Source organism: Sorex fumeus, unplaced genomic scaffold (assembly GCF_029834395.1).
Source record: "Sorex fumeus unplaced genomic scaffold, SorFum_2.1 ptg000037l, whole genome shotgun sequence".
NCBI lineage: Eukaryota > Metazoa > Chordata > Mammalia > Eulipotyphla > Soricidae > Sorex > Sorex fumeus.
In genome coordinates, this window is record NW_026606094.1 from 45153473 (window position 1) to 45167162 (window position 13690).

Sequence of the window (13690 nt, forward strand, 5' to 3'; positions counted from 1 at the left end):
TGAATAGTTGACAAATAATTGATCTGCCTATTTCCTCTCAATCTGTTGATTAAGAGACTAATATGCTCACAAAAATAATGTATTTCACACAAACTACCTTGTACTTTTCAACACATCTCTATTCACAGCTCATGTTCTGGGACTTCTGAAAAGATGTCCCTCTGTCATGTTAGTTCAATAAAAAGTTAAAGCCGCATTGGAACATAAGGTCTTGTTCCCAAGATTGAACTATTTCCTTTCTTCCCACATATGTAGATAAGGTTATCACATAGCAAACTTTTAAACAAGCAAATCTTTAGTCTCAAGGAAGATATTGCCAATAGTACTATTTAAACTCTTTAGGCAGACTCAGTAAAATTTTACTGAGTTTGGAGGGCTTAATGTGTATATAATGTTTGGATTTACACACATGAGATTTGTTGCTTCATAAAAATACAAAAGAGCATTATACTGATTTTCCAGAAATTGGATAAAAGCAACTCCACCAGTCTGCCTTCCAATACTATGTATCAATTTACATCTCTTCTCTTTGGTGTTTTCATAATAATAATTTTCAAGTTACTTATTTAGACTATTTGGTTTATGAATAATGTTTTCATGGTTTGGATTATTTTGAGATGATAATTATGAAATCATAAATGAAATAATTGTGAATAATTATAAATCATAATTATGATTTTCAAGTTACTTATTTAGACTATTTGGTTTATAAATAATGTCTGCATAGTTTGGATTATTTTGGTGGGGAAGTGAAATATTATTTTAGGATTTGTTGATGCTGCCCTAAGTTGACTCCTATAATCATTATGTTTTTTAGGATAACATGATGAGCATCTTTCTGATGAGTTTGTCTACACCATGAATATATTCAAAACATGTTTTTTCCATGTTTGTTTTTTATTTATTTCTGTTTATTTCTGGAAATTTTGCATACTTTGTCATAAGATAATCACAGTACCTGATTTTTTCCTTTTTTCTTCTTGATTTAAGCAAAATTCAGTGTAGGAAATACAGAAAACATTTCCTTGTGTCCAGTAAGATTACTCTTTCAGTAAATAGTTCTGTCATTATCTCCCTGATATTCTATGTCAGTAAGCTTCAGAAAAATTATATTTTTATCTTAGACATAAAGTTTTGAAGCATAAAACTGGACCTCTTTTAAGGAAAAGGCACCAATTATATATAGGACATGCTTAAAAATAAGCAGCAATCATGGCAAATTGTTTGCTTACATGTTGCAATTGAATCCTTCTTGCTTCCACTGAACTTAAAGAGGCTATTGGCAACCACATAATTTACTCTGAAGATAATGATACAACAAGTAAACCATTTCTCTTTTGCTTGGCTGGTGAACATAATCAACTAAATGAATTTATGCAACCATAGAATCTGAAAGTATAATTTCTTTTTCTTTTCAAAAATGTTCAAAATCCAAAGTATCAAGAAAAACTCTGTTACATCAAATTGGTTATTTCCTCAAAGTTAAATAACCAGTAATGGTTTATCTAAGAATATAAATGATGTTATATTTCAAGGATTAATCATTTTCTTAGCACTGCTATTTTTAGGATGATTGAAATAAAGATGTCAGATGCATTTCTTAGAAATGACTAACACAATACTTAAAGACCAGATAATTTTATTAACTTATTATAAAAGTTATGAATTTCACCAAAGACTTCCACTTTCAATGGACTCATCAAGAAATTATCTCAAGTTTATTATTAAACACAATCTTTTCATAAAAATCTATCCATTAGCTTTAAATTCACTGCTTGTGACTGGATTACTGAAAGTTAGACAGAATTAACAAATTGAGCGATAGCAGAGTGGTAGGGTGTTCGCCTTGCACGCAGCCAATATGGCCAACCCGAGTTCAATTCCTCCACCCCTCTCGGAGAGCCCGGCAAGCTACTGAGAGTATCTCGCCCGCAGGGCAGAGCCTGGCAAGCTACCCGTGATGTATTCGATATGCCAAACACAGTAACAACAACTTCTCCAATGGAGATGTTACTGGGCCCGCTAGAGCAAAATCGATGAACAATGGGAGGACCGTGACCATGAAAATGTTTTTTAATTTCTAGAAAGCAATTTGTTCTTTGATGTTTCTACTCTTTTTTTAAGGGGGTCACACTCAGCAATGCACATGGCTCATGCACTCAGGAATTACTCCTGGCAGTGCTCAGGGGGCCATATGCTGGGAATCGAACCCGGATCAGCCGCATGCAAGGTAAATGCCTTACTCACTGTGCTATAGCTCCAGCCCCTGATATTTCTTACTTTCAACTTACTGATAAGATTAAATTTGAAGCAAATAAATTCAAATAATTGAAAATTTCTCATACATCAATCATATGAATGAAGTTTATTGGTATATATAAACATGTATGTATATATATATATAAATAACAACATATATGTAAATTTATATAACAGACATTTGCTAGTTGTCACTGGAAACTTTTAAAAAGTTACTATAAAATGCAAACTTTTGTTCTTGTACAGAGGCATAACTTTAATATGTATATACTATATATATATAATAATTTCGAGAGGCATATGGGCATATTATGACTTTTGGAAAGCCTGGCAAGCTACCAAGAGTGTCCCGCCCACATGGCAGAGCCTGGCAAGCTACCAGTGATGTACTCAATATGCCAAAAACAGTAACAATAACGGGTCTCATTCCCCTGACCCTGAAAGAACCTCCAATACAACAGTGTTGGGAAAGACAAGGAGAGGCTGCTAAAAGCTCAGGGCTGGGACAAACGGAGACGTTAGTGGTGCCTGCTCAAGTAAATCAATGAACAACGGGATGACAGTGATACAGCGATACAGTGATATATTAATGAAAGTGAACATCTATATAAGTGAAGACATATCATTACAAATGTTAGATAGAAAATAAAATGATATAAGTAAGAAGAGTCTAAAGAACTGGTTTGGGATGCTTGTGGGTAACTAGTGTGGTTGCTTAATTAAGAACAAAAGTGAAAAAGTAAGCTTGTGTACTGATGAAATGATTTTAATCAATATATTTACTTAGCATTTCATTTTCATTGTTTGACTATCTATGTGGTCTTCCATTCATTCAGCACATAGTTACTGAATGTAAGTGAAGTACCACGTATCTCATAGTATACACAGATACTACAGATATTTCATATTACTTGGTTCAATAAAACTTAAAGAAATGTCAAATAGAATGAGCAAAAACCTTAAATTTTACACTCCCATATTTTATAGAATCAAAGAGGGGAAAGTGACATTATTAATAGCATGTTAAAAACAACAGGGTCTGATAGATAGCTCAGTGGGCTAGAGTGCTACATTATATGTCAGCCCATAACAAACAATTAAAGAAACAGCAATAAAGGAAGGATATATAAATTATATTTTTATTTGCGGGAGTTGTGGTGTTCTGTTTGGTTGGTTAATTGGTTTCTTTGGCCACATCTGGAAATTCTCAAGGCTTATTCCTGGCACTTTTTATGTCATTCTTACTTTGGACAACCTGGCAGGCTGCTGAATGTAACCTCCCCGTGGCGTACCCAATATGCCAAATACCAGTAACAATGATGGGTCTCATTCTCCTAACCCTGAAGGACCCTTGAATATGGCACTTTTTAAAATCTCAGGGCTAGGACGAAGGAGACGTTACTGGTACCTGCTCGAGGCAATCGACGAACAACAGGATGATTGTGATCGTGATTCCTTGCGCTGTACTCAAGAATCACTTCCAACAGGCTTGGGGGAACATATGGGGTGTTACCTACGCTTTATGCTATAATAATAGAATAGTCACTCCAAGCCCTAAAATCAGCATCTTTTAAGAATTGTGGCTGATTTGTTCTGCAGCAAAAGACCTGGGAAAATTTTATGGAAGTGTAATTTTTAAGTTGGGTTTTAACAACAATGAGAAGACATGAATAGTTAACTGGGTCTTAAATGACCTATAGGAGACAAAAGATACAAAGTCTTAGAATGATAAAGTACACAAAAATAAAAAGGTAAAGGTAAAGGTCCTCCTGTTGTTCGTCGATTTGCTCAAGCGGGCCCAGTAACGTCTCCATTGGAGACTTTGTTGTTACTGTGTTTGGCATATCGAATACTCTCGGTAGCTTGCCGGGCTCTCCAAGAGGGGCGGAGGAATTGAACTCGGGTCGGCCATGTTGGCTGCATGCAAGGCAAATGCCCTACCGCTGTGCTATTGCCAGGTTGAGAAAAGGATTCAGCACAATCGACCATAGTCACAAGTGACCAAGCTCATTGAAGTTTCATGAGAGTTCAAGATGCCACTCTGTCTAATGTTCATCAATTTAAAGAAGGCCTTTGATTCTGTTGAGACTGAAGCGGTCATCAAAGCCCTAGCCAGACAGGGTGTTCAAACTTAGTACATCAGGATCCTTCTTGAGCTGTATTATGGATTCACCACCAGGATCTCACCATTCTACAAGGAAGTGATCATTGACTTAAAGAGAGGGGTTCAGCAGGGAGATACCATTTCACCGAAATTCTTCAGTGCCACCCTTAAGAACGTCATGCAACGACTGGAATGGGAAGGAATGGGAGTGAAGATAGATGGTCGGCAACTACACCACCTCTGCTTCACTGATGACATCGTTCTAATAACACCAAACATTATCCAACTGGCACAAAATGCTGGCTGACTTCGACTGTGAGTGTGTAAAGGTCGGACTGCTGCTGAATCTCACCAAGACAATGATCATGAAAAACGAACTAGTCTCTGACATTCCATTCGCTCTCAATGAAACGAACATCTCCAATCACAGCAGCTATGTGTACCTGAGTTGAGAACTCAACATGAGGAACAACTGGTGCCAGAATTGCACAGGAGAAAGAGAGCAGCGTGGAACGCCTTCAGGAGCATTGAAGAAGTTGTTAAGAGGATGAAGAACCTCCATCTCTGGGCAAATCTTTTCGACTCCACCATTCTTCCTGCATTAACATACTCCTCAGAGACCTGGGCCCTACGAAAACAGGATGAGAACGCTATTCAGATCACCCAAAGAGGAATCTAAAGAGCTATGCTTGGAGTATCACACTTCACTCAAGTGAGAGAAGGAATCCAGAGTTCCAACCTCTGTTGACAATCGAAAATCAGGAACACTGGCTCGTTTGCCAAAGTGTCGAAAATCAGATGGGCTGGACAGGTAATGCAATTTGGAGATGACTGCTGGACTAGAGCCATTACCGACTGGATTCCACAGGACATCAAAAGAACACTGGTCACCCACCTAAGAGATGGTCCGACTTCTTGGTTCATGGTCAAGACCCTGAACAAACGGTTTGATGCTCTTCATGTTCCTGGAGTGAGCAGACAACACTGGGCTACATTAGCATGCAACAGGGTTGAATGGAGATGTTACTGGTGACTGCTCGAGCAAATCGACAAACAACAGGATGACAAGTGATTACACGTGATCAGTGATTTTCATAATTCAATGAGGTGACTTGTATTACATTAAGTATAGACAAAGATACAAAGCTAGTGTGAATGTAATAGAATTTATACAACAATGAAATTGAATTAATCATTTGGATAAAATCTGGAGTATAAGTGGAGGCTATAAAGTTTGGGGGTCTGGATTAGGGCCACACCCAGAGGTTGTAATACTACTGGTGTTGTGCTTAAGAGTGATCCATGGGGACTGGAGTAATAGCACAGTGGGTAGGGCGTTTGCCTTGCACGCAGCTGACCCAGATTTAATTCCCAGCATCCCATATGGTCCCCTGAGTATCACCAGGAGTAATTCCTGAGTGCATGAGCCAGGAGCAACCCCTGTGCATTGCCAAGTGAGACCCAAAAAGAAAAAAGAAGAGTGATCCATGGCAATGTTCAGGGGACCATATATGGTGTAAGCAGTTTTAACCAGGGTCACAGTTCCTGCAACTATAAGCAGGGGAAGAAACTTATACCCTATAATATTTATCTGGGCTCTTGATAAAAATTCCTTAATCCATATAGATATAATAAGTTTATATAAAGTTCTAACAATCTGAAAATTAAGCCAAATTTATTTAGCAATGCATTCGTATGTCGATATTTTTAAAAATATATTGCTAAATAGGGGCTAAGAAGGTTATATAGTGGATAGGGTGTTTGCTTAGTAACCTGCTCACCTGATTCAATTCCAGCATCCCATATGATCCCCTGAGCACTACCAAAAGTGATGCCTGCGTGCAGAAGCAGGTATAAGCTCCCTCCCCCCCGAAAAACTATATATATAATGTTAAATATAACATCTGAGAGAAGATAAAAATGGGCAGAATTGTGAAAGTTATGTGAGAAATCAAAGTTAATGATGACATCCTCTGTTAATTATTGAGATGACATTGGTTTATAACCATATAATTTTTATGCATGGTATTTTATAATTTGAAATGTATAAATTGCTATACTATAATAACCATCAAAAGTCTAGATTTTACCTGCTACATACAATTAATCTCCTTTATTCAGTTTTCCCAAATGTCAAACTCCTTCCCTTCTGGTAAGCTCCATTCTATTGTCAGAATCTAAAGCTTGTTGACGTTTTGGTTTTTCATTCACTTGTTTTAATTTTTTTCTGAGGCAAGAATGATAGTACAGTAGGTAAGGTGATTGTATTGCAATTGTTCTATAGTAGGTAATTATAAAAAACAAAAGTTCTATTAATAAAGTCAGGGATAGGGACCAGAGAGGTATTTTATAGGTCTACTATATGATTTGCATGAAAGACCCAGGTACAATCACTTCAACTGCATATTCCCCAGAATATTGCCAGTAGCAACCCCTAAGAAATCATCATGGAGTAATCCCTGAATACTTCCGGCTATGACCCCCCAAACAAAACAAAACAACCACCCCCTCTCAAAGTCAGGAATACACAAAAAATGTTCTCATTCTTGTGTACCTTTGCTTCTTAAAAATTCCATCAATTCCTCACAATCGGATCTCGGAACCTAGCAGCTTTTGGCAGAAATGCCTCTGGACTTTGCATTAGGCCACTTTCACTGGGCCACTCCAGACAGGAGCAGGTGCTTTCCCTCTGTCTGTTCCCCGGGAATTCTGGTGGCCACCATCTTCCAGAACTCATTGGAAAACCCAGGTATCGGATAGCAGTAAAAGCAAATGCCAGACCTCTTGGGATAGAGGAGGAACGGGCCCTTCTCCTTCCCCCTCCCCTCACAGGACCCTTAGATGATGACCAAGGAGAGCCACTCCCCCCCCCCCCCGCCATTAATCGCCTTAACAGCCATGATCCCAGAGACACCCAAACAAATCTCAGAACCAAACGGCTCTTGGCAAAGATCTCTCCAGATCCTAATTATTAAAATTTTAGAATTCCAAAACCACATGGCTGCTCTTGTGGCCGTGGGACATCATATGCTATTCATAACCAGCAATACAAAACAAATTGTCTAGCGTTGCCTTTTTGGCAGGTCTGAATGCCGGGGGAAATTTTCAGATAATAATGGTGGGACTGGTGTCAAAACATTGAATGTAATCAAAGTAGAGAGAGAGTAATGTGGAAATTATCTGCCACACAGGCAGGGGTAGGGTTGGGATGGGAAGTATACTGGGGTTTTTGGTGGTGGAAAATGTGCACTGGTGAAGGAATGGATGTTTGATCATTGTATGACCAAGACTCAAACATGAAAGCTTTGTTACTGTTCTCACAGTGATTCAATAAATAAATTTTTAAAAATTCCGTCAATGCATTAAGGCAAGAAAAGGAACAAAGAGTTTAGATATTGTCAATAGCAGGCACAATTCATTGCAAATTTTGTGACTGTGGAAAACCTTTTAAAATCAACTAAACTATTATTACAGATAAGAATAATTTTGTATTCAGTTTAGTCAGAAACAACTAAAGTCAAAATAACAACTTTTTTATTTAATAAGGTAAAGGTAAGGTAAAGGCCCTCCCGTTGATCGTCGATTTGCTCGAGCGGGCCCAGTAACGTCTCCATTGGAGACTTTGTTGTTACTGTGTCTGGCATATCGAATACTCTCGGTAGCTTGCCGGGCTCTCTGAGAGGGGCAGAGGAATCGAACTCGGGTCGGCCATGTTGGCCGCTTGTAAGGCGAACGCCCTACCCGCTGTGCTATCGAATTTAGAATATTTGATTTATAAAAACATTCTAATAACAAACAAAAAACTCCTAAAAACAATATAATAAAAATAGCTCATTTTGAGGTAGCAGAAATGTATTCAGGTATGTCATCCCAAGAAATGAGAAATAAATATTTGTATTTATATAAGTAGTTATCTTGAAATTGCTGGACTTAAATTACTTAAAGGAAAAAGGAGCTTTGGGACAATTTTCTCTATAAAGCTGAACAAATAAAGTATGGAATCCTAGGAATTACTAGCACAGACAAAAGGATGATTGAAGGGTGATTGCAGGTGTCCTGTTTGAAAAAAATCTGATTTCTTTCTGATGTAAAGCTCCATGAAATACTTTAGAAGAAAGTGGCGGGTGAGTGAGCTGAGAAGGACTTGATGTTACAGACTGAGGAATATTCCTATCTATGTCAGCAGAGGGTATGTGGGTTAAGTGTGGGCCTACAGTAGAGAGAAGCAAAGGAGATGATACAGATGATTATTCATAGTACCTCTTGTTTCATAGAAGAAAAAATATGAACCACTGGTAAATGAAGCTGAAGTCCAAAGTTAGGAATTGCAACTGAAATGCCTCTCAATTACAATGATCCAAATGAAACAAAATAATTCTTGTGTAGTGATACATTTTTATTCGTGGTAGGACCTAGGGAAAATAATATGAACTGATAAAATAAAGGAATTAAAATATTACTTTATAAGTGTAAGTGATAAAATTTATTAAAGATGCAATTCTACTGCATGAAAGTATAGATAATATGCCGATTCAATGAATAACTGTCCTCCCGTTGCTCATCAATTTGCTCGAGGTATCCCAGTAACATCTATCTCCATTGGAGACTTTGTTGTTAAAGTGTTTGGCATATCAAATACATCATGGGTAGCTTGCCAGGCTCTGCCATGCGGGCGAGATACTCTCGGTAACTTGCCGGGCTCTGCGAGAGGTGTGGAGGAATCAAACTCCATTTGATTGATTCGGGTCAGCCATGTTGGCTGCATGCAAGGCAAAAGCCCTACTGCTGTGCTATCGCTCCAGCCCTCAATGAATAAATGGGATTTTAATCTTGAAAATGATATTCTAAAATTTCTTTCAAGAAATAAAGAAATTCTTTGAAGAATGAATGTTTTCAAATAATGAAATTACTTTTAAAGAGAACTAAAACATATTTTAAAGAGAACTAAAACACTATATTTTTATTGTAAAATTCAATTAAAAAACCCTTCATAAAAGAAATTATATAGACAAATTTTAGGAAGGGCAAAATGCTTGGATCATTTTAGTTAAATAATTGTTTTAAGGGCTGGAGCAATAGCACAGCCATAGGGCATTTGTTTTCCATGTGGCCGGCCCAGCTGAGATGGGTTAGATTCCTCCGCCCCTCTCGGAGAGCCCGGCAAACTACCGAGAGTATCTTGCCCGCACGGCAAAGCCTGGCAAGCTACCCGTGACATATTTGATATGCCAAACTGTAACAACAAGTCTCACAATAGAGACATTACCGGGCCCACTCGAGCAAATTGTTTTAATATTTCTCAGGATTATTGATTTAATTTTAGAAATTTCCTGTATTTTTAAAATAATGGTGTTTTTGAAGCATAACACTTAATCTTGAGATTAAGTTAGACTTCGTTATTAGTTCTGAGAAATGACATTTACATAGAAAGTTTGATTTGGAAAACATTTTACCACTTCTTATCATAGACAGCAATATTTGTTTAAAAGTTGTAAATAGCTTTTGTTGCTCACCTAAATTATAGACTATATTTGAAATAGAAGTTTGCTTTTAACAGGTAATAATTAAACTGATGATATATCATCATGTACCTAGCCCCAATGAATTGAAGAAATAAAAAAGCACTGAGATACATTAAAAAAATTATAACTGAACAAATACACTTTGTGAAGTAAAAGTTATTCAGAAAGATTAACATTAAAACACAATGCAAGATGTCAATTTGTCCGGAGAATTATAGTACTGTGGTGCAGATGAAAAATTTCTAGGTGAAGATAGCTAAGAATAAAACACAACCTTTTCAGAATCAAATATAAAATGATTGTCTAAGGAAATACGTAAGATTAATATAAGATTAAATTCCACATAAAATAATCCTCCTAATATTCCATTTTATTCATGGGGTCTTGACTTTAAAACTATTTGGCGGGGGCTATAATAATAGTACAGTGGGTATGGCATTTGCCTTGCATATGGCATGCTGGGTTCAATTTCTGGCACACCATACTGTCCCCCAAGCCTGTCAGGATTATCTCTGAGCTAGATGTGGCCCCAAAACAAAACAAAAACCTTTTTTTCTGCTGAATAATTTATGGCATCAAATATTAATTACATGGATTGCAAAGGTATTTATGAGTTAAGGGGTTGAGATTCTGAATACAGTATGAATATAATTTATATTCTATATACATTAAGAGTCTCCTGCCCCCACGCCTGGCTGTCCTCCCGGGGCCCCTTGAAGGGGGGTGGGTTGGCTTTCCCTCCCCGCCCTGAGTAGAACCCCGGCAGCTGAAGACTTTCAGAACCAGCCACAGCCATGCTGAGACTACTTTCCACACATCCGGACAAGCCTCATGCATGAAGGAACCAGCAGAAGAATCCAGGCACGCGGGTCCTGGGGCTGAGATCTCCAAGCCTGCTCAGATCGGGACTGGGCCTTCTCCACCCAGATCCCCCATCTTCCAGTGGGTAGGCGTCAAACCCACCAGCTGCTCCGGTGCCAGGTGGTCCCATCAACGGCCAAGAGCCAGAGACTCTAAAACCCAGCTCCCGGAAGGGCAAAGTCGTGAATGCCGCTGCGTGACATCTTATTATCTCGTTCTTACTTTGGAGAACCCGGCAGGCTACCGAAAGAATCCTGCCCGCATTGCAGAGTTTGGCAAACTTCTCGTGTTGTACTCAATATGCCAAATACCAGTAACAATGATGGGTCTCATTCTCCTAACACTGAAAGAGCATTGAATACGGCTCTTTTAAAATCTCAGGGCTAGGAAGGAGACGTTACTGGTGCTTGCTTGAGGCAATCGATGAGCAACAGGATGATCGTGATCGTGATACATTAAGAGATGTATTAGAATTCTATAAAATAATAGTAAGATAAAATAAAAGGGAAAGAAAAAAGAACCTTAATCTATGGTTTTTAAAACTTCAAATATTTTTGTTTTAACATACTGTTTGGGACTACAGATTTTCCTAAGATAGTAGTGACTATTAACGTCACACACTCTTAAAATATGGTAAGATCCATGAGAACATCTGATAAAACTATTTAGAAATTTAGAGCAAAACTAAGATAAAGTATACATAAAATTCAATTTACATGTAACTGAGGGTATAAGGTGAATATTATAGAAAAATGGGAAATGAGTCTAGTAAATTGCTGTAATCTGTGAAACATGGTATTGCCTAAAGTAAAAATAATTTGTCATGGATTGAAGCCATGGGATTGGAGGACGGAGGTTGGTAGGGGAGAGTATGTCCAGTATGGCCATTGTGCAGTTGTGGTTTCAGAGGTCACAGTCTTGGGAAGGCATTTCTTCAGGCTGACTGTGAGAACTACAAAGAAGTAGACATCATTTTGAGGCTGATAGTGAATAGTTAAAAGGAAAAAATAGTGTAAATTCAAGATGTCATGAAAAGCAAAAGAATCTTAGGATATTAAGGTATTATTCAAATCTATCTGATAAAGTACTTTCTTTTTTTTATTTTTATTTATTTATTTTTTTACAGTTGTAGATTTGCAATTTTTTTTGTGCTTGGGTTTCAATTATACAATGATCAGATACCCATCCCTCCACCAGTGCCCGTTTTTCACCACCATGGATAATATCCCTCCCACCCCCAGTACTTTCTATATATGTTATTTGTATACTTTGTTCTTTCCATCCCTCTATAGGTAACAATAGCTTTAATCTGCCTGGTGAAATATCTTTGTTTTTATTTATATTCTTCTAGGCACTTTTTAAAATATAGTTTAAGTTTTATATACCTATATAGGTATAGCTACTAATTTTCCACCTGCAATTTTTTAAATCCCCTTTTGGTAATTACATGGTTTGTTTAAGTTATTCTAATTAATATATGTATAGATTCCTTCAAGCTTTTATTATTTTGTGTTTGTCATCATACATTTGGAATAGAATTTTAAAAAGAAGTATTGTTCAAGCAAAGGGAAAATGTATTTTTAATTTTACTAGACAAAGGGTCTCGGAGAGCCCGGCAAGCTACCGAGAGTATTGGATATGCCAGACACAGTAACAACAAAGTCTCCAATGGAGACGTTACTGGGCCCGCTCGAGCAAATCGACGATCAACGGGAGGGCCTTTACCTTACCTTACCTTACTAGACAAAGGGATATTTTATATATATATATATATATATATATATTTTTTATTAGTAAAACACCATGAGGTAAAGTTGTAGACTTACAAAATTTTGTGCTCGGGTTTCGATTATACAATGATCAAATACCGTTCCCTCCACCAGTGCCCATTTTCCACCACCATGGATCCCAGTATCCCTCCCACCACCATCCCCCTCATCCCACCCTGCCTCTGTGGTAGGGCAATCCCTTTTGCTTTCTCTCTCCTTTTGGGTGTTGTGGTCTGCCAAAAGGCATTGAGTGGCAATCATGTTCGGTCCATAGTCTACTTTCAACATGCATCTCCCATCCTAGGAGGATCCTCCAAACACCCTTTATTTGGTGCTCCCTTCTCTATCTAAGCTGCCCTTTCGTCTAGAAGGCCCGACTGGCCTCTACACCATGGAGGAATCCTCCTGGTACTGATCTCGACTATTCTTGGATTTTAATCTCCTATTTTGTAACTTTATGTCCCCTAGATGAATGCGATCTTTTTATGTCTATCCCTCTCTTTCTGACTCATTTCGCTTAGCATGATACTTTCCATGTAGTACCACTTGTATGTAAATTTCATGACTTCATCTTTTCTAACAGCTACATAGTACTCCATTGTGTAGATGTACCAAAGTTTCTTTAACCAGTCATCTGTTCTTGGGCACTCAGGTTTTTTCCAGATTCTGGTTATTGTAAAAAGTGCTGCAATGAACAAACAAGTGCAGATGTCACTTCGACTATACATTTTTTCCTCTCTGCGATATATTCCCATGAGTGGTATTGCTGGGTCAAATGGGAGCTCAATTTCTAATTTTTTGAGAATCGTCCATACTGTTTTCCAAAAGGGCTGAACCAGTCGGCATTCCCACCAACAGGACAAAGGGATATTTTTAAAGCATATTAAGATGTAGAGAGTTGGTAAAGAGTCATGGACACCCTGGTGGGAGTAGATGTACTACATCAACACCATCATCACCAGACATGCCACTCATGTACAGCAACACCAGAAATGTTAGCAGGATTGTAACTAAATTGCTAAATTATACGAAAAATAAATTATAAGAATTAAGAAAACATGAATGCTCCCAATAAGATGTTAGAGTTTTAAAAATAATTCATAAAAATATCTTAGGTTAAGTTATCATAATTTGTCAAAAATATATCAGGTGAATCCCCCATGGAGCCAACCACA